At 42.3% G+C, this 20,158-nt stretch overlaps 1 long non-coding RNA gene across 1 annotated transcript; it reads left to right on the forward strand.

The window, feature by feature from the left end:
• Positions 1–330: 330 nt before the first annotated feature.
• On the forward strand, positions 331–5,362 carry LOC143783487 (uncharacterized). The gene is made up of 3 exons (XR_013217202.1): positions 331–1,282; positions 3,146–3,181; positions 4,931–5,362. It is a non-coding gene; the product is annotated as an uncharacterized LOC143783487 (long non-coding RNA).
• Positions 5,363–20,158: the final 14,796 nt, after the last annotated feature.

Below are 20,158 nucleotides of genomic sequence, written 5' to 3' on the forward strand. Positions count from 1 at the left end.
AACATTGGCATCTTCAGTACACTTACCACTTGTCTGAAGAGATAACTGTCTGGGTGGCAAAGAATTTAATTATTATACACCTTCTACACGTTTCTGTTATATCATCTATATATTTTCTCTTATTTTTTCCTTTGTTAGACAGGATCAAATACCTGTACTATGCTATGTCCTACATGTATATTTGTATATATTATGTTTTTTTCTCTTTCTCGGGTTGCTATGTGCTACCACCTTGTATGTAAATTATGTATATATTTGATGTACAGTCACTTACACTTGTTCTATTCTTTCTAGCGACCATTTTGATAAAGACTTGGGAGGAGTCGAAACGTTGTCAGTTTGACTTCTGGTCGCATTCTGCATTGTTGAATGATATGTCTATAGCACTTCAATAAATTTCAAGTTTTTCACAAATGATACACTTAGAGTGTGCGGTGTATTTAATTTAATTCTAGTGTATCAGGACATTCCAGTCCTCTACACCTGCACCTCGCCTTATTTTAACCTTAGTGCACACCAATTTCTCCTCCATTTACGTATTATATTGGTTGTTGCACAAGGTTCCCAAATGTCAACCGACACATTTGCCTATGACATAGCTACTAGCTCAAGTATACTTTCCCAGGTTACCAGTTCCGCTGAATTCCTGAAAATACCAGCAACTGACCTGAGGACTAGAGATTACGAGAAAACCAAACGCAAACTGGTCTCTTATGACCTACATTGCACGACCTTAGCAGAATACCACCGCCAAAACAAAATCCCCAGGGGTTTGAGGAGTCATCTACGACCCACCCTATTCGCAGACAATCAGGAGTATTGTGAGAAATATCAAAAAATCCTCAATAAGTGCTCATTAGACATCATCATTCTTACTGTAGAGTACCTCCAGAAGGAAATTTCTGATCTAAGAAAAAATATCCAGGCTACCGAAAATCAACTAGCAGCCACCCTTCCTCCTGCCGAGTGGTCTACCCTAAAGGAGAAAACGGACAAAATTATCATTGAACACCAGAAGAACCTGCAGGATCGCAAAAGGCAGAAATTCCAGAGGGACAACGACGACTATTTATCCAACCGTGTCTATAGATGGAGCGATTCCACCACGTTTACATCTTGGCGTCGACGCCCTATGCAAAGAAGATTCGATTCACACAGCTCTGGCAGCGATTCGTCTGTAGGCTCAACCAGACCGCCTTTTTTAGGGAAAGGCCGCAGGGGAGGTTACCAGCACGGAGACCAATCCGACGGGCGCGGAGAAAAAATGACAACACGCAGCCAGGTAAGCCATCCAACCTGGTGATGAACATTTCAAGCTACAATCTGTCCCCTGCAGAACTATCGGTCCTACAAAAAGGTTTATCCTTTTGCCCCACCCCACACTGGGACTCGTTCCAGTTGGAAAAGGACCTAAATAGGTTCTATAGATCCATCAGACTCAAAACCCACTTTGGCATTGGGATCAATACAGATTCCAATGCCTCAGCTGTTCCTGAGAATGTAACAGATTTGTCTATTGCCTCTTTGGGTTTACGGAATGTTAGTGCCTTTTCACCTCCTCACTCGTACCATGCGGCTGAAACTGTGATTTCCCTCATTGATCGGGATATTAAATCCCTCACTCACCAACAGAAACTCGGGTTCTTTCCCACCCACACAAATCTCACCCTCGATGAGAAACATGCACTCGCAACATTAAGATCAAATAAAAACATAATCATTAAGCCGGCAGATAAAGGGGGAGCGACAGTCGTTATGGACCGCACTTCATACCATGCGGAAGTACTCCGTCAGCTATCAGACACGGACACCTATAAGGCTATCCCCAGAGATCCCACTCTTAGGATTACCCAACGCATTCAAAATCTCCTTACCCTATATCTCGACAATAAAACAATAGATACCAAAACAGTAACCTACCTAAAAAATCCTCATCCAATAATTCCAGTTTTTTATGTCTTACCCAAAATCCATAAATCCCTCAGCAATCCCCCTGGGAGACCCATTGTGGCCTCAACAGATTCTGTTTTACACCTCTCTCGATTTTCTTAGAAAAAATCCTGACACCCCTTATCAAGGGGACAAGATCTTTTCTGTTAGATACCAGTCAATTCCTGGACGTCATAAAAAACATCCAACAAATACCCAAATCCAGCCTTTTAGTTACCTTGGATGTACAAAGTCTGTATACCTCCATTTCGCACGATAGGGGTATCCTAGCAACCAAAGATTTATTGGCATCCTAGGTCTACTAAAAACAGTCTTCCCCGCTCCCAATTTAAAAGGGTGTCACGAATAGTGTCAGATCCAGAAGCACGCCATAACAGACTTGACCTTATGTCCCAAAAGTTCAGGGACAGGGAATACCCACCCATACTACTACAGCAGGAACGGATACTGTCCTCTACTCCTAACGAAAACCGACTACCAAAATTACAACAGGAGCGGGTACCTTTTGTACATACCCATCACCCGTTTATGCAAAAGGTCTACTCAACTATCAGAAGACACTGGCCTCTTCTGGGCAGAGCTTATCCCGGTATCCCCTCATTTCAGACACCGGTACTGATTAGTACAAGACGACCCCCCAACATTAGGGACCAGATTGTGAGGGCCGACATAGGTAGTGCACGCACGGAACTTACCCAACAACTTTTGAGTACACGCCGTCATGGCACATTTCCGTGTCTCCACTGCGCTGCCTGCTCTAATGTAATCAAAACTGACAATATTACGCACCCAAGGACTGGCAAGTCCTTCCCTATACGGGGTTTTTTCACCTGCGAATCAAATTTTGTAGTGTATCTAATCAAGTGCCCGTGTGGCCTTCTGTATGTGGGCGAGACAGTTCAACATGTGAGGGATCGCGTGGCTAGCCACAAATCCACCATTAGGTGTGGGAAAACATGGCTCCCCCTACCTGCTCACTTTGCTGCTGCCAGACACACGGTAGCACAACTCAAGTTTCAGGTAATAGAACAGGTACCTAGACCGAGACGGGGGGGTGACCACATCAAACTGCTCCGATCCAGGGAGACATTTTGGATCTATACACTCGATACGCTCGCGCCCAAGGGCCTCAATAGAGAAATTGACTGGTTGCCTTAACGTTGCCATTGACATGTCCTTTTTTCTCTCCCTATAGACCCGCTGACCGTGGTGGTTGGTCTAATCGCAATTGGTATGACTACCCTCTTCCCCCTAGGGGGCAACTATCCTCATTCCCAACCCCTGTTTATTTTTGACTTTTCGTTTTTTATTTTTATCATTTTTTTCATTCATTTTTTCCTATTTTTTTCCTTTTCTTTTTCTCTTTCATTGTTATTTTCATTTTTATTGTTATTATTATTTTTATTTTTTATTTTTATTTTTATTTTATTTTTACTATTATCTTTATTTTTATTTTTTCAATTTTTGCTTTTATTTTCCATATGTTTCTCACACTGTATTTCACCTTTTTCCCGCTCCCTATTTTTATCTGGTCCAATTTTCCTTTTTATCATTCATTTTTTGATTATTTGCATTATTTTTATCTTTATTTTTATCTTTTATATTTCTTTCCCCCCCCTTCCCCCCCCCCTGATTATCTCTAGATCAAGTTCGACCCGTAGTATGAGTTTATTTCACCTGCACTATTTACATATGTGTATTGATATATTGTTTATCCGCAATTAGGTTATCCTATACCTGGAGGGACTTATCCCTCCCAGCTATAGCAATGAACCAAGCACCGCACCTATAGTCTGACCTGATATCTATCAATATGACACTTCATCTATACCCTATTCCGCCGATGACCCGACAGCGCATGCGCGGTTACAGCAGCAAGTACACAGTGCCCGGTCTCCCTGACAACGCCCGCACTTGCGCACTCCACACTAGACACCAGGCGGCGGGACTTCCGGTACCGGGGTGACGCACTTCCGGTACCGCGGGTCCCGCCACTCTTAAATAGAAGGTCCGGACGCCACAGGGCACCTGCCGTCACAGCAAGGCGCAGGAGCGCCGCAGACACCCCAGCACCCGAAAGTAATGCCCTGACCCACCAATGTGGATGTAGCCCTCGGCTCCATGTCACACATGGCCCTGGCGGCTTCTATACTATTGGCTCACACGATATATTTCCCCCTAGAGGTCTCCAACTCATGGCCCCTTTTGCTATTTATGACACTTACTCCTTGATACCGCCGCCTACAGCCGTTGTGGAGCCTTGCTCATAAAGGTATTACCTTCTAAACATCTCTCTCTGTGTACCACTGCTCCATATACATTTTAACCACATGCTACCTGAATTACTACCTGCAGAAGCATCCTGTGTTCAGCTTCTTAGCTGCTGCTACTTATCTACTTACATTGCCAGAGGATATCCCCACACCAACAGTGGTCCTAGGTAATATCTTTTATAACCGTTTCCTATATAACGCTTTTCTATTTCTCACCTAACCTGGTGCATTTATAACAGGCAGTACCTACGTCACGTTAGATCCATCTGCTGATCATATACCACATGAGGTTAACCCCCTTACTACCTACTAAGCCTGCCAGGTAATATTATATAGCAGTGTCCAACACACCCGTTACAGGTCATGGTTATCTATATACACCCTAATTCTAAGCACCTTATATAGGATCCGCTTTACGGCACAACAGGAACGTCGCATTCTTTGAGCTACATATATACTCGCAATACTCCCACCAACTCTGCAAGGTAAAACGACTCTCCGATACTTTCACTGGATATGCCCTTCTATATATCTTGTTCCATCACACATTCCCATTCCATGTATCCCTAACAGACTATACCTGCGGTACCATAACGAAAGGCCACCTGCCTATTATTAATACCATTTTGTAAGGTAAATTCTTCTTATAATCTGGAAGAGGTTGCATCTCATCTACGGTCCTTACTAACACTTTTTATTCCTTATAGATACTCTTTATACCACGAGGATACTATTTATGCTATACTACTATTCACCTTGCTAAGGTAAACCTCACTTCGGTCTCTTCTCGAACCCTCCGTCCTCTCAACTATCAGAAATCACCACGCGGATTGACACCTTCACCCATAGGATGGGGATATTTTCTCTTATTTTTTCCTTTGTTAGACAGGATCAAATACCTGTACTATGCTATGTCCTACATGTATATTTGTATATATTATGTTTTTTTCTCTTTCTCGGGTTGCTATGTGCTACCACCTTGTATGTAAATTATGTATATATTTGATGTACAGTCACTTACACTTGTTCTATTCTTTCTAGCGACCATTTTGATAAAGACTTGGGAGGAGTCGAAACGTTGTCAGTTTGACTTCTGGTCGCATTCTGCATTGTTGAATGATATGTCTATAGCACTTCAATAAATTTCAAGTTTTTCACAAATGATACACTTAGAGCGTGCGGTGTATTTAATTTAATTCTATATCATCTAAACTAACCTATACCTTGTTAATTTCTTGTGTGGTTTTGTACTGATTCACAATGACTTGCATGAAAGATACCATTAATAATTGGATCTATTTCTTTAATCTTAACATTGAAAAATGTGTAAAATAACGATGTTTATTCCCACTGGCAGCTTTTCAATGTTGTCTTTCAAAATGGAACTGTCTATTGGTATAATTTTAAAGGTTCAGAAAGTTATATCAATGAAGAGCAATCGCTGAAACAAATAGGGCTGTCTTATTTTTTCAGCAATAAAGTCATAGAATGACTGATTCATCTACTCTAAAAGTAAGGTAATAAAAAAAGAAATGTACAATAAGGGAGATAAGGAATAGACTCTCTCTAGGTATGGGGACTTAAATAAAGAAGTAAATCCTTCTAAATGGAATTGGTTTCATGTGGAGGGGGATGTAATTGCTAAGAAACATAGAGATCAAATAATATTGCTGGATAAGAATTCTGATAACTCAGAAGAGTTTTAGAACAAGAAAGAAAAAGTAGAGTTTAGATTTATTCTCCAGATAACACGTTCTTTTACCAAGCTGCTGATATTTCAACTACTGTGAATATACAGTCATGAGAAAAACTAAGTATACCCTCTTTATATTATGTGGTTTTATATATCAGGACACCGTAAATAACTTTTTGTTCCTTAGAAGGTCTTAAAATAAAATAAATACAAACTCAAATGGACAAAATTACATGACAAATTACAGTGTTCTATTATTTATTTATTAAAACGAATCCAGAAACTATAAACAGCGTGTGAAAAAATTAAGTAGAAGTTTACTGCTTCCATAGTAATCAAGAGAATAAGTAGCAGCTAGATGCTGCTTATTAAATGCCACTAATTAATTACTAATCAGAATTTGTGACCACTTCTATAAAAGAAGAAGTTTGGGCAGTTTGCAGGTCTGGAGGAGGAAAGGCATCAGCAATAATCTTAAAGAACCAATTTTGATTCCCAACATTCTGACCATTTCCAATCAATGTGATTCCATCATTCTATAGTCAAAAGTATTATTCACAAATGGAAAACATTCAAGACCGGTAACAATCGTCTCATGAATGGATGTCCCAGTAAATTCAACCCATAGTCAAAGTATTCACTGCCGAGAAATTGCAAAAAAATCCAAGAACAACAGCTCAGACGCTAAAGGCCTCAGTTAAGTTAGAATTGTAAATGTTCAAATTTCTTACAGTACAATTAGAATTAAAAGACATACTGATATGGAATCTAGATTGTGAATCCCAATGGGGATAGTGCCGATAATTAGAGATGAGTGATTTTGATCGGGTCCCTGCTTATTCGGCAAGCTATAGCACGTACCGAATAAGCTGCAGAGGGAACCCAGATACATGGAGCTCACTGTCTGATCAGCTGTTTGGCTCCGCAGCTGCATGTGTTGCGGCTGTATCACAGTCACAACTCATGCATGGAGTGCCTGCAGGCAACGGCTGATGGGAGCAGTAGTCCCATCAACTGATGCCAATGACTGGAGGTATACTTTATTTCTCCGATCATAGCTGTGGGCTCACACTGCTATTTGACTGGAGGTGATGATTTTACTGCTAATCAGAAGCAATTTTTGCTGTGCTGTCATGCACACGACAGTGCGACAAACACCTGGCGTTCGGGGCTGAACCCAAGCAATAACAGGGACATCCTGGTGAAGTTTGTGTTTCGATGTCTGTGCCCGAACAGTATTTGGTACAGGCGCCAACCTTTTCTGTTCAGGTCCTCCCATCTCTACATCCTAGAACTGTATTTGACTTTTTTGCTGCTGCATCACATTGTTGATTCATATGCAGTATGCAATCTATTAGTATACCCAAGTCTTTTTAACATATGCTGTTGCTAAGTTCTATTCCATTATTTCGATGTATTTTTGATTTTTTTTGCCTTGATGTAGAATCTTACATTTCTCCCTATTAAATACCATTCTACTAGATTATTATAAAACAAAGAAAAGGATGGCAGGTAAACCATGTAACAGTAACAAATACAATGACAGCAGTTACTCTAAATAACACTGAATAAGAGTATATGCATGTACATTTAAACCGAGTTAACAGTTCTATGCAAGCAAAATACCACACGATTAACACTTTCTATGCATAAATCAATAAAACGACAGTGTTGTGCCAGTACTTTAGTAATCGCCTACTCAAAGCAGTTTTTGAAGTGTCTCTTACAGAACAGGCCTTTTCTCCTAACTAACTGGACCTCTTTAAGGCTATGCATACAGTTGTGTGAAAAACTGTTTGCCCCTGTCCTGATTCCTTATTATTGTGCATGTCTGTCACACTTAAATGTTTCAGATCACCAAACAAATGTAAATATTAGACAAAGATAACACAGGAAAGCACAAAAAGCAGATTTTACATGAAGGTTTTTGTTATTAATGGAAAAATAAATCCAAACCTACAGGGCCCTGTGTGAAAAAGTGATTGCCCCCTCCTTATAACAAATTATCTGTGGTTTATTGCATCTTTGGGAAGTTGAGTTCAAATTCCTTAGCACACGCAGGCCTGATTACTGCCACACCTGTTCTCAATCAAGAAATCACTTAACTAGGACCTGCCTGACAAAGTGAAGTAGACCAAAATATTCTCAAAAGCTAGACATAATGCCACGATCCAAAGAAATTATGGAACAAATGAGAAACAAAGTCATTGAGATCTATCAGTCTGGAAAAGGTTATAAAGCCATTTTTCAAGCTTTCGGACTCCAGTAAACAACAGTGAGAGCCATATCCCCAAATGGTGAAAAGATGGAACAGTGGTGAACCTTCCAAGAAATGGCCAACCTGCCAAAATTACTCCAAGAGCGTAGCGACAATGCATCCAAGAGGTCACGAAACACCCCACAACAACATTCAAAAAACTGCAGGCCTCACTTGCCTCAGTTAAGGCTAGTGTTCATGGTTATACCATAAGAGACTGGGCAAAATTGGCCTGTAGGCAGAGTTTCAAGATGAAAACCACTGCTGAGCAATAAGAACATAGAGTTCTGACTGAGATTTGCCTGAAAACATTTTGATGATCCCCCAAAACTTTTGGGAGAAAACATGGACTGAAGAGACAAAAGTTAAAGTTTTTGTAAGTTGTATGTCCCATTATATGTGGCGTAGAAGTAACACAGCATTTCAGAAAAGGAACATCATACCAACAGTAAAATATGGTGATGGTAGTGTGATGGTCTTGGGCTGTTTTGCTGCTTCAGGACCTCGATGACTTGCTGTGGTAAATGGAACCATGGATTCTACTGAATACCAAAAAATCCTCAAGGAGATTGTACTGCTATTTATTTGTGACCTCAAGCTGAAGCGCACTTGGATTACACAGCAGGACAGTGATCCAAAACACACAAGCAAGTCCCCCTCTGAATGGCTTAAGAAACACAAAATTAAAACTTTGGAGTGGTTTAGTCAAAGTCCTGACCTTAATCCGATTGAGATGCTGTGGTATGACCTTAAGAAGGTTGGTTCATGCTCGGAAACACTCCATTGAGCCTGAATTGCAATAATTCTGCAAAGATGAGTGGTCCAAAAGTCCACCTGTGCATTGTAAAAGTTTCCTTGCCAGTTATTGCAAACGCTTGATTGCAGTTATTGCTGCTAAGGGTGGCCCAACCAGTTTTTAATTTTAGGGGGTAACCACTTTTTCACAGAGCTTCCTGTAGGTTTAGATTGATTTTTCCTTTAATAATAAAGACCTTCATTTAAAAATTGCATTTTGAGTTTACTTGTGTTATCTTTGTCTAATATTTAAATTTACTTGGTGATCTGAAACATTTGTGTAAAAATCATGCAAAAGAATAGAAAATCAGGAAGAGGGCAAACACTTTTTCACACAGCTGTATGTTCAGACATAAGATAGTAGTAGTACATCCTGAAACTGAAGTAAAAGAGTTCTTGTTGGTCTGAGTGGCGAATAATCAGAAACTCCATCTTGAAGCTCTTAGGGAATGCCAATGTCTCCAATGCAGGGCTTCCCTGAGTCCTTAGAGATAAGGAATCATGTGGCCTAGCCCAAAATTCTGTATACTTGGTTGTCCTCACGGCTCATGTCAAGCTGAGCATTGAGTCCCAGAGTCACCAGCAACAGATCCAGAGTTAAACTGCCCTATCCAGACTTTCTCCAAGGATCCACAGCTTTACTCCCACCCAGACTCGCTGTCATGATCCATTTTTGGATTAGTGGCAGCTCTGGTTCCACTCTGTTTTAAATGTTGCTTTTTCCTTTTAAGACCATCGGGGGTTAATGTCAGTTTTTCCCCCTCGTTGGCAATCTGGTGTAACTGCAGTGCTGTTGGGTCAGCTGATGTGGTAGTGACCACTCCCGCCATGCTTTATATGGTCACCTGACGCATCAGCTGACTGTTGGTGATAGAGTTTCTCTATGGAGACCAGCCTTGCAGTGGCATTTCTCTGGTGTCTGCTGTTTCTGGAGTTTGGAGTCCGGCTTCTGTGTCATCTGCAGTGTGGAGCTTGGCAGCGGAGTTTGGAAGATAAGTGTGGTGTTTTCTCCTTGTCCATTTTGTGTTTGTCATTGTCCCCTGTGTGATACAATCAGCACTGGTGAGGCTAGCACTCCTTGCCGGCCAGTGCACTAGCCAGGGCAGTGTGAGGTGACAGCGAGGGACGAGGTCCCCGATGGTGGTGGGGGGAATGATCAACTTAGGGCATTAGGGGAGTGCAGGGACAGGCTCAGGTTTGAGCAGGAGGTGACCATTCCTTCAATTCTCTATTGGTAGGGCCTTCCTCCCCCCTTTTCCATTCCATTGTGTGTTTGTTGTGCTGTCCACTACCGACCCCCCGTGGGGTCGCTATACGCATCGTGACACACGCCTTCAACCTCTCCCAACTGCCCGCCAACCCCCAAAAACCCTGGCACTCAAACTCCGGGGTCTCAATGCTGCCATCTACAGCCTAGATCATATATTACATCACAAATCTTCAACAATACATAAAGCTGTGATTCACCCTTACAGACCTTTTGCCTAATATTTTTTGGGAAAACACACTGAAGATGTTTTCAAAAAATTTGGAATAAACATTGATTTTATCTAGTTGAATCCTGACTTCTGTTCTACTGCCAACATTTATTTTCTAGCTCAGTCCAGATTACCTAGGAAGATTACAAACTTATCTTTGCAATGAAGTCACCAGATTACCAATTGTTCCGGGGTCAGTCACTGCAATCAAGGAAACACATCACAACAAGCTAGTTTCCAGTTTGCCTTTATAATTCTGCTGCTTATGAGTGAACTTCACTTCTGGAAGTAAGAAGTTGCCATTATTGCACTGCTATCCAGCTCTTAATCATTTCCTTACTACAACTTTACATAAATTTGTGCCATAGATCATAACTTTGCAACCTAGTTCCTAGATTGTCTTTTAGTCTATTACTCCAGTGTGTAACAAAACTTTTGCAAGAACAAGTCACTTGCGATTCCGCCATTCCTATCTGCTGTTAAATACATCCCTGTTAGAACATACAGGTTGCATTTACAGGGTGGGCCATTTATATGGATACACCTAAAAAAATGGGAATGGTTGGTGATATCAACTTCCTGTTTGTGGCACATTAGTATATGGGAGGGGGAAAACTTTTGAAGATGGTTGTTGACCATGGCGGCCAATTTGAAGTCGGACATTTTTGATCCAACTTTATTTTTTCCAGTGGGAAGAGGGTCATGTGACACATCAAACTTATTGAGAATTTCACAAGAAAAACAATGGTGTGCTTGGTTTTAATGTAACTTTATTCTTTCATAAGTTATTTACAAGCTTATGACCACTTATAAAATGTGTTCAAAGTGCTGCCCATTGTGTTGGATTGCCAATGCAACCCTCTTCTCTCACTCATGACACTGATAGCAACATCGCAGAAGAAATGCTAGCACAGGCTTCCAGTTTCCGTTGTTTCAGATGCTGCACATGGTATGGTGTGGTATATGGGGTTCAAAGATAGTGGGACCATTCTTCATCAATGGAAACCGCAATACCACTGGTATCTGAAATTGCTACATGATGATGTGTTGCCCTCTTTATGCACTGAAGATGGCACATTCCCTGAGTTTTTCCAGCAGGATGGTGCTTCACCACATTATGGGTGCCAGGTCCGAGCATTCCTACATGAACAGTTTCCTGGAAAGTGGATTGGCCGTCGTGGGCCAGTTGAATGGACACCATCGTCTCCCAATCTGACCCCCTTAGACTTTTATCTTTGGGGTCATCTGAAGGCAATTGTCTATGCTGTGAAGATACAAAATGTTCACATCTGAAACAACAGATACTGGAAGCCTGTGTTAGCATTTCTTCTGCAGTGTTGCTATCAGTGTGTCAAGAGTGAGAGAAGAGGGTTGCATTGGCAATCCAACTCAATTGGCAGCACTTTGAACACATTTTATAGGGGGTCATAAACTTGTAAATAACTTATGAAAGAATAAACTTACATTAAAACCAAGCACACCATTGTTTTTCTTGTGAAATTGTCAATAAGTTTGATGTGTCACATGACCCTCTTCCCATTGGAAAAAATAAAGTTGGATCCAAAATGGCCCTCTTCAAAATGGCCACCATAGTCACCATGTATCTTGAAAAGTTTTCCCCCTCCCATATACTAACAGGAAGTTGATATCACCAACCATTCCCATTTTATTTAGGTGTATCCATATAAATGCAGAAAAAAAGGGTTTGCACTCACCAAGCCCGATAAAACAGATTAGTCTTTATTAGTACATGTGCAATATGGACAGGGAGAACATGTTGACCACAGGATGACAGCTGTTTCGCGCACACAGCGCTTCCACAGATCCCGATGGGGACGCCTGCTCGCTGCTGATTAGTACTGGCTACAATGGCTGAGCCTGGAAGGACAGCAGTAACCAGTCACACAGTATCAGCTCGAGCCAGACGCTTGGACCGACGTCTCTGCTGAGCAGGCTCCAATGCAGCTGGAGGAGAATGGGAGACCGAAGCAGAGATGGTTCGAGATTCCCCCTGTGCAGCGGCGGGAACTCAACACCTAACATATATACCTTACCTAATACTTTACTCTGCCTAAACTTGCCAGTCTGTCATTCTGCATGCACCCCTTGTCTTGATCCTTGCCAATCCACTTGAGATCTGGCAAGATTCAGCATGATCCACAGCTCCATCAACTTTTTGGTCTGGGCTGCTCACTTAGATATGTGGTTGAGAGAATCCACCTTAAAAGGTGAGCCTCTATCTAATTATCTATCTTATCCTACGTACATTTTATATACTTATTCATGTTCATTTTGCCACCAGAATTTACCAAGTTATTATCCCTGAATTTTTTCATTTAGTAATTCAATTCAACTTTTTAGTTTTTTAGTTTACTTCATTTGTAAACTTTATTTTTGAGTTTACTTTAAAGGGAACCTGTCACCCCATTTTTTCCGTATGAGATAAAAATACTGTTAAATAGGGCCTGAGCTGTGCTGGACAATAGTGTATATTGTGGACCCCGATTCCCCACCTATGCTGCCGAAATATGTTACCAAAGTAGCCATTTTCGCCTGTCAATCAGGCTGGTCTGGTCAAAAGGGCGTGGTGTCTTCCCCCAGATCTTGCTTAGTTTTCCGTTGGTGGCGTAGTGGTGTGCGCATGCCCAAGGTCCCAAATCCACGTCACAGGGGAGTGAAAAGATCGCGATGTGCTGTATTTCATTGGTGATCGGTGGGCGTGGCCATCTTCCTTTGGCCGCGCGTGCGCAGAAGCGGCACTCTGCTGTCCGCGGCTTCAGGAAAATGGCCGCGGGATGCCGCGCGTGTGCAGATGGAGATCGCGGCGGCCATTTTCCTGAAGCCGCGGCCAGCAGAGTGCCGCTTCTGCGCACGCGCGGCCAAAGGAAGATGGCCACGCCCACCGATCACCAATGTAATACAGCACATCGCGATCTTTTCACTCCCCTGTGACGTGGATTTGGAACCTTGGGCATGCGCACACCACTACGCCACCAACGGAAAACTAAGCAAGATCTGGGGGAAGACACCACGCCCTTTTGACCAGACCAGCCTGATTGACAGGCGAAAACGACTACTTTGGTAACGTATTTTGGCAGCATAGGTGGGGAATCGGGGTCCACAAAATACACTACTGTAATGCACAGCTCAGGCCCTATTTAACAGTATTTTTATCTCATACGGAAAAAACGGGGTGACAGGTTCCCTTTAAATGGTATTTGCTTTTCTCTTAAAGAGAACCTTACATCAGGATTTTATACCACAAAAAATAGTATGTACGGTATGCAAAGGTGTTTTAAAGCTGATTAAATGATTATCTTTCTTGTACAAATTCATCTCACAGTTTTAGAGAAATCCATAGTTGGAATTAAATGCTAATGAGTTGAAAGTGCAGTGGTTGAGGACTTTAGTTACATTTCTCCTCCTTCTATGCCTATTCTCCACCTTCTAATTGCTTCTCCACTTTCTAATTGCTTCCTATCTCTGACTGACTGGTCACTGAAACAAGAGTGACTTGTCAGTCAAAGATAATAGACAGGTAGCAGGCTGGAAAAAGGAAGAGAAGGCAGGAGAATTGTAAGTGCAGCATCCACCCACTGCTAATTTGTATACAATTTCAACTACGGATTTCTTGAAAACAGTAAAACAGATTTGTTCAAGAAAGATAAGGATTAGTGATGAGCGAGTATACTCGTTTCTCGGGTTTTCCGAGCACACTCGGGTCACCTCCGAGTATTTGTTATTGCTCGGAGATATAGTTTTCATCGCCTCAGTTGCATAATTTATGGCTTCCAGATACGCTGAATACATGTGAGGAATGCCTGTTTGTTAGGGAATTCCCACATGTATTCAGCTTATCTGGAAGCCGTAAATCATGCAACTGAGGCGATGAAAACTATATCTCCGAGCAATAACAAATACTCGGAGGTCACACGAGCAACGAGTATACTCGCTCATCACTAATAAGGATTCAATCAGCATAAGGGCAGGTGCAGATGATCGTATTTTTGGACTGATTGCGATCCATTGAAATATCAGATTGCACTCGGACCAGTGTTAAGGTACCGTCACACTAAACGATATCGCTAGCGATCCGTGACGTTGCAGCGTCCTCGCTAGCGATATCGTTTAGTTTGACACGCAGCAGCGATCAGGATCCTGCTGTGATGTCGCTGGTCGCTGAATAAAGTTCAGAACTTTATTTGGTCGTCCGATCGCCGTGTATCGTTGTGTTTGACAGCAAAAGCAACGATACCAGCGATGTTTTACACTGGTAACCAGGGTAAACATCGGGTTACTAAGCGCAGGGCCGCGCTTAGTAACCCGATGTTTACCCTGGTTACCAGCGTAAAAGTAAAAAAAACAAACAGTACATGCTCACCTGCGCGTCTGCTTCCTGCTCTGACTGAGATCCGGCCCTAAAGTGAAAGTGAAAGCACAGCGGTGATGTCACCGCTGTGCTGTTAGGGCCGGAGCTCAGTCAGTGTCAGGAAGCAGACGCTGGGGGACGCGCAGGTGAGCATGTACTGTTTGTTTTTTTTACTTTTACGCTGGTAACCAGGGTAAACATCGGGTTACTAAGCGCGGCCCTGCGCTTAGCAACCCGATGTTTACCCTGGTTACCCAGGGACCTCGGCATCGTTGGTCGCTGGACAGCGGTCTGTGTGACAGCTCTCCAGCGATCAAACAGCGACGCTGCAGCGATCGGCATCGTTGTCGCTATCGCTGCAGCGTCGCTTAATGTGACGGTACCTTTAATCTATGGAATCCATACATTTATACAATTTTTTTCAAGGACAGAGTCTTTCCAAGGAAAAAAAAACATTGCTTGCCTGAGTTTGATCCAATATTCTGATTGGACTCAGACATGCAAGATGTCAGTGGAAATCATCGGACTGTACTTGGATTACATGAGTGCAGTCCGATTTCCACAGACTGACATAATTGAAAGGCTGGAGACATTTTTTTCTCCATCTTCTCCTCATCTGAGATAATCAGCTCATGCTATGCTCACACTTTGATCACAGTTTGATCAAGGTGTCACTTGCATACTTAATCAGATTCTCTCAGACGAAAGAATATACGGTAGTCTGCTCCAGCCCTAAAAGTGACTTTATATATATATATATATATATATATATATATATATATATATATATATATATATATATATATATATATATATATATGTATATATATATATACACAGTATATGCCATTACTTTGGGGTCTTGGTGATAGATTATTTTTAAGTACATTGCTTACATAGACAAGGGACATTAGAGGCGCATGTTTATTTTGATCTTTAGAGCCTAGTGGTTAATTTTATATATTTTTTCTAAGTAAGAAAATTGTCCAATCCCTAGAGGGTTTCAAAGTTATGTAGCATGAAATTTCTTCTGATGTTATTGCTGACCACATCAAAAGCAGTGAGGTTTATACCCATGGGCTATTGATAACTTGGCTTGCTGTAAGCGAGGTCATAATAATAATAACTGTAATGCTTATATCTTCTTATTTTGCCATAAGGTGAAAGCAAAGAAAGCAAAATTATACTTGCCGTATTTAACCATTTATTATTTTAGAGGCTACTGAAAGTAAAGGGTTTTCCAAGAATAATAAATTTAGCACGTGTGTGTATAAACTTTGTAATGTTTTCTGTATATTAAAGGTATTTTCAACTGGACAACCTCTTAACAGCTCCAGTCTTCTACACAAAATAAAAAAACATTCTTCTTAACTTCTGTATCTACTCATCTCCTACAATCTCTCCACTGTGTCTCCTGGCGGTCACTTGACATGTTCTATCACATGACCATTGCAACTAATCAGTGACTGCTCAATTCCATCAAACAGGACCCCACACTGATGGAATAGAGAAGACTTCAGCCAATCAGTGCTTACTTATTGGCTGCCGGGAGGCACAGCAGGAAGATCAAAGAAGTGGAGCCTATATTAGAGGTAATAATGCATTTTGTTTATTATCTTTCAGCTGACTAGAGCTATAAAGAAGGGACTCTTCAAGAATGGAAAACCTCTTTAATGAGTATGTATCACCAGTCTTGGGCAACCATGTTTGTTTTAATGGAACCTGTCACATGACAAAATGCTATTAACCTGCAGATATGGCCTCAATCTGCAGTTTGATAGTATTTTTAGCCTGCTCAGTGCCTGCACTTTGTTTCCCGCTGCCTGGTGGAAATTAACTTTATTTCTCCTGGCAGCATCTGGCATTCAGCCGTAGGGGCGGCATTGGCACTGTTTCTGTCATCGATGTGTGTATAGAGAGAGGCAGCAGTAACCACGTCACCCTGCAATAACTGCCAACTGGCCCTAATCATGAGCAAACTGTCAGTCAGTGCCGAGGGTGCAGTTACAGCCGCCGCTCTTTGTACACAGAGTGCTAACTGAAAACATACCGGTGCCACTCCTATGACTGAAAGTCGAATGCTGTTGAGGGGATATAAAGTTCTTTTCCTCTCGGCAATGTTGCTCTAAGTGCAAGCACAGGGCAGGTTCAGATCACCATTAACCTGCAGATTAACCCTTTAAGAAAACAGTGGGCATCTTCAGATTGATCATTTTTCTGCATTTCAGCTCTTCAAACTATCTCAGTGTGGCTGCCTACTTTACTAAGTGGTTACTAATGGTAAGCGCACTAATGATGTTACATTTAGTAAAGTATGTGTCAGTGCTGGGTAAGGCCTGTTGTGGATTCTGTTTTTGGGCTCCCTCTGGTGGTTACAGCTGGTACTGGGTGACTTTGGTGGGTTGCGTGTTGTGGATTCTGTTTGTGGGCTCCCTCTGGTGGTTACTGCTGGTACTGGGTGACTTTGGTGGGTTGCGGCCTTTGGTTTCCACCTGTCCATCAGAGGCTGGGTGTTTCCTATTTTACCTGGCCTTTCTGTCATTCCCTTGCCGGCTATCAATGTATTCAGATGTGCTCTGTTTGGTTCCTGCCTACCTGCTCCCAGATCTTTCAGGATAAGCTAAGTGCTGATTTTCAGTTGTTTGGTTTTTTTGTCCAGCTTGCTTATTATGTCTCTATGCTAGCTGGTAGCTCTAGTGGACTGAGGTTCTCCCCATGTGCCATGAGTTGGCACATGGGTTCTTGTAATCTCAGGATGGTTTTTTTGATTAGGGTTTTTTGCTGACCGCTCAGTCCCCTTTTGTATCGTTCTGCTTTCTAGTTTACAGCGGGCCTCAATTTGCTAAAGCTATATATATCATCTCTATGTGTGTGCCTTCCTCTCATTTCACCGTCAATACATGTGGGGGGCAACTATATCTTTTGGGGTTCATTCCTCTGGAGGCAAGTGAGGTCTTTATTTTCTCTGCAGTGCTAGTTAGCTCTTAGGCTGGTGCGTGGCGTCTAGAACCAACGTAGGCACGCTCCCTGGCTATCTCTAGTTGCGTTTGTCAGGCGTAGGGCAGCGGTCAGCCCAGGTTCCATCACCCTAGAGCTCGTCCGTTATTTATTTGTACTTTGCTTGTCCTGTGCTATCCCTTGCCATTGGGATTCATGACAGTATAGCCGGCCCACAAAGTGTTAATTGTTTGGGCTGAAGCAGGAGAAAAAGAAGTGTGTAAGGGAAATTTTTTATTTTTTTTTCCCTTCAGAGTTTTGCTGCCTAGCCCTTAATTGCTGTCTAGCTGCTTCTTACCTCCTCTTAACCCTTGAATGGCTCTGATCTTAGCTGTTTAACATGGATGTCCAGAGTTTGGCTTCCAGCCTGAGTAATCTCGCGGCAAAAGTTCAAAACATACAGGATTTTTTTGTTCACACTCCTATGTCTGAACCTAGAATTCCTATTCCAGAGTTTTTTTCTGGAGATAGATCTACCTTCCTGAATTTCAGGAACAATTGCAAATTGTTTCTTTCTTTGAAATCTCGCTCCTCTGGAGACCCTGCTCAGCAGGTCAAGATTGTAATATCTTTCCTGCGGGGCGACCCTCAGAATTGGGCATTTGCATTGGCACCAGGGGATCCTGCATTGCTCAGTGTGGATGCGTTTTTTCTGGCACTGGGATTGCTCTATGAGGAACCTAACCTGGAGATTCAGGCTGAAAAGGCTTTATTAGCCCTCTCTCAGGGGCATGATGAAGCGGAAGTATATTGTCAAAAATTTCGGAAATGGTCGGTGCTTACTCAGTGGAATGAGTGCGCCCTGGCTGCAAACTTCAGAGATGGTCTTTCTGAGGCCATTAAGGATATTATGGTGGGGTTCCCTGCGCCTACAGGTCTGAATGAGTCTATGGCTATGGCCATTCAGATTGATCGGCGTTTACGGGAGCGCAAACCTGTGCACCAGTTGGCGGTGTCTTCTGAACAGGCACCTGAGACTATGCAATGTGATAGAATTCAGTCCAGAAGTGAACGGCAAAATTATAGGCGGAAAAATGGATTGTGTTTTTATTGTGGTGATTCAGCTCATGTTATATCAGCATGCTCTAAACGCACAAAAAAGGTTGATAAATCTTTTGCCATTGGTACTCTGCAGTCTAAGTTCATTTTGTCTGTGACTCTGATTTGTTCACTGTCATCCATTTCCGTCGATGCCTATGTGGATTCGGGTGCTGCCCTGAGTCTTATGGATTGGTCATTTGCCAAACGCTGCGGTTTTAGTCTGGAGCCTCTGGAAGTTCCTATTCCTTTGAAGGGAATTGACTCTACACCATTGGCTATGAATAAACCGCAGTACTGGACACAAGTGACCATGCGCATGACTCCCGTTCATCAGGAGGTGATTCGCTTCCTTGTACTGTATAATTTACATGATGTACTAGTGCTTGGTCTGCCATGGTTACAAACTCATAATCCAGTCCTGGATTGGAAAACAATGTCTGTGTTAAGCTGGGGATGTCAGGGGGTTCATGATGATGCACCTCTGATTTCAATTGCTTCATCTACTCCTTCTGAGGTCCCTGCGTTTTTGTCTGACTATCGGGATGTTTTTGAGGAGCCTAAGCTCAATTCGCTCCCTCCTCATAGGGATTGTGACTGTGCTATAGAATTAATTCCTGGCAGTAAGTTCCCGAAGGGTCGTTTATTTAATCTGTCAGTGCCAGAGCATACTGCTATGCGGAATTATATTAAGGAGTCCTTGGAAAAGGGACGTATTCGTCCATCTTTGTCCCCTCTGGGAGCAGGTTTTTTTTTTGTGGCAAAAAAAGATGGTTCCCTGAGGCCTTGTATAGATTATCGCCTTCTGAATAAGATTACAGTCAAATATCAGTATCCATTGCCATTATTGACTGATTTGTTTGCTCGCATTAAGGGGGCTAGGTGGTTCACTAAGATAGATCTTCGCGGTGCGTATAATCTTGTGCGGATAAAGCAGGGTGATGAGTGGAAAACCGCATTTAATACGCCTGAGGGCCATTTTGAGTATTTGGTAATGCCTTTTGGACTTTCTAATGCTCCTTCAGTCTTTCAGTCCTTTATGCACAATATTTTCCGTGAATATCTGGATAAGTTTATGATTGTGTATTTGGATGATATTTTGGTGTTTTCTGATGACTGGGAGTCTCATGTTCTACAGGTCAGGAAGGTGTTTCAAGTCCTGCGGGCCAATTCTCTGTTTGTGAAGGGCTCAAAATGTCTCTTCGGAGTCCAGAAGATTTCTTTTTTGGGGTACATTTTTTCTCCTTCTACTATTGAGATGGATCCCGTCAAGGTTCAGGCGATTTGTGACTGGACACAACCTACATC

This window comes from Ranitomeya variabilis, chromosome 6, assembly GCF_051348905.1.
Source record: "Ranitomeya variabilis isolate aRanVar5 chromosome 6, aRanVar5.hap1, whole genome shotgun sequence".
Lineage (NCBI taxonomy): Eukaryota > Metazoa > Chordata > Amphibia > Anura > Dendrobatidae > Ranitomeya > Ranitomeya variabilis.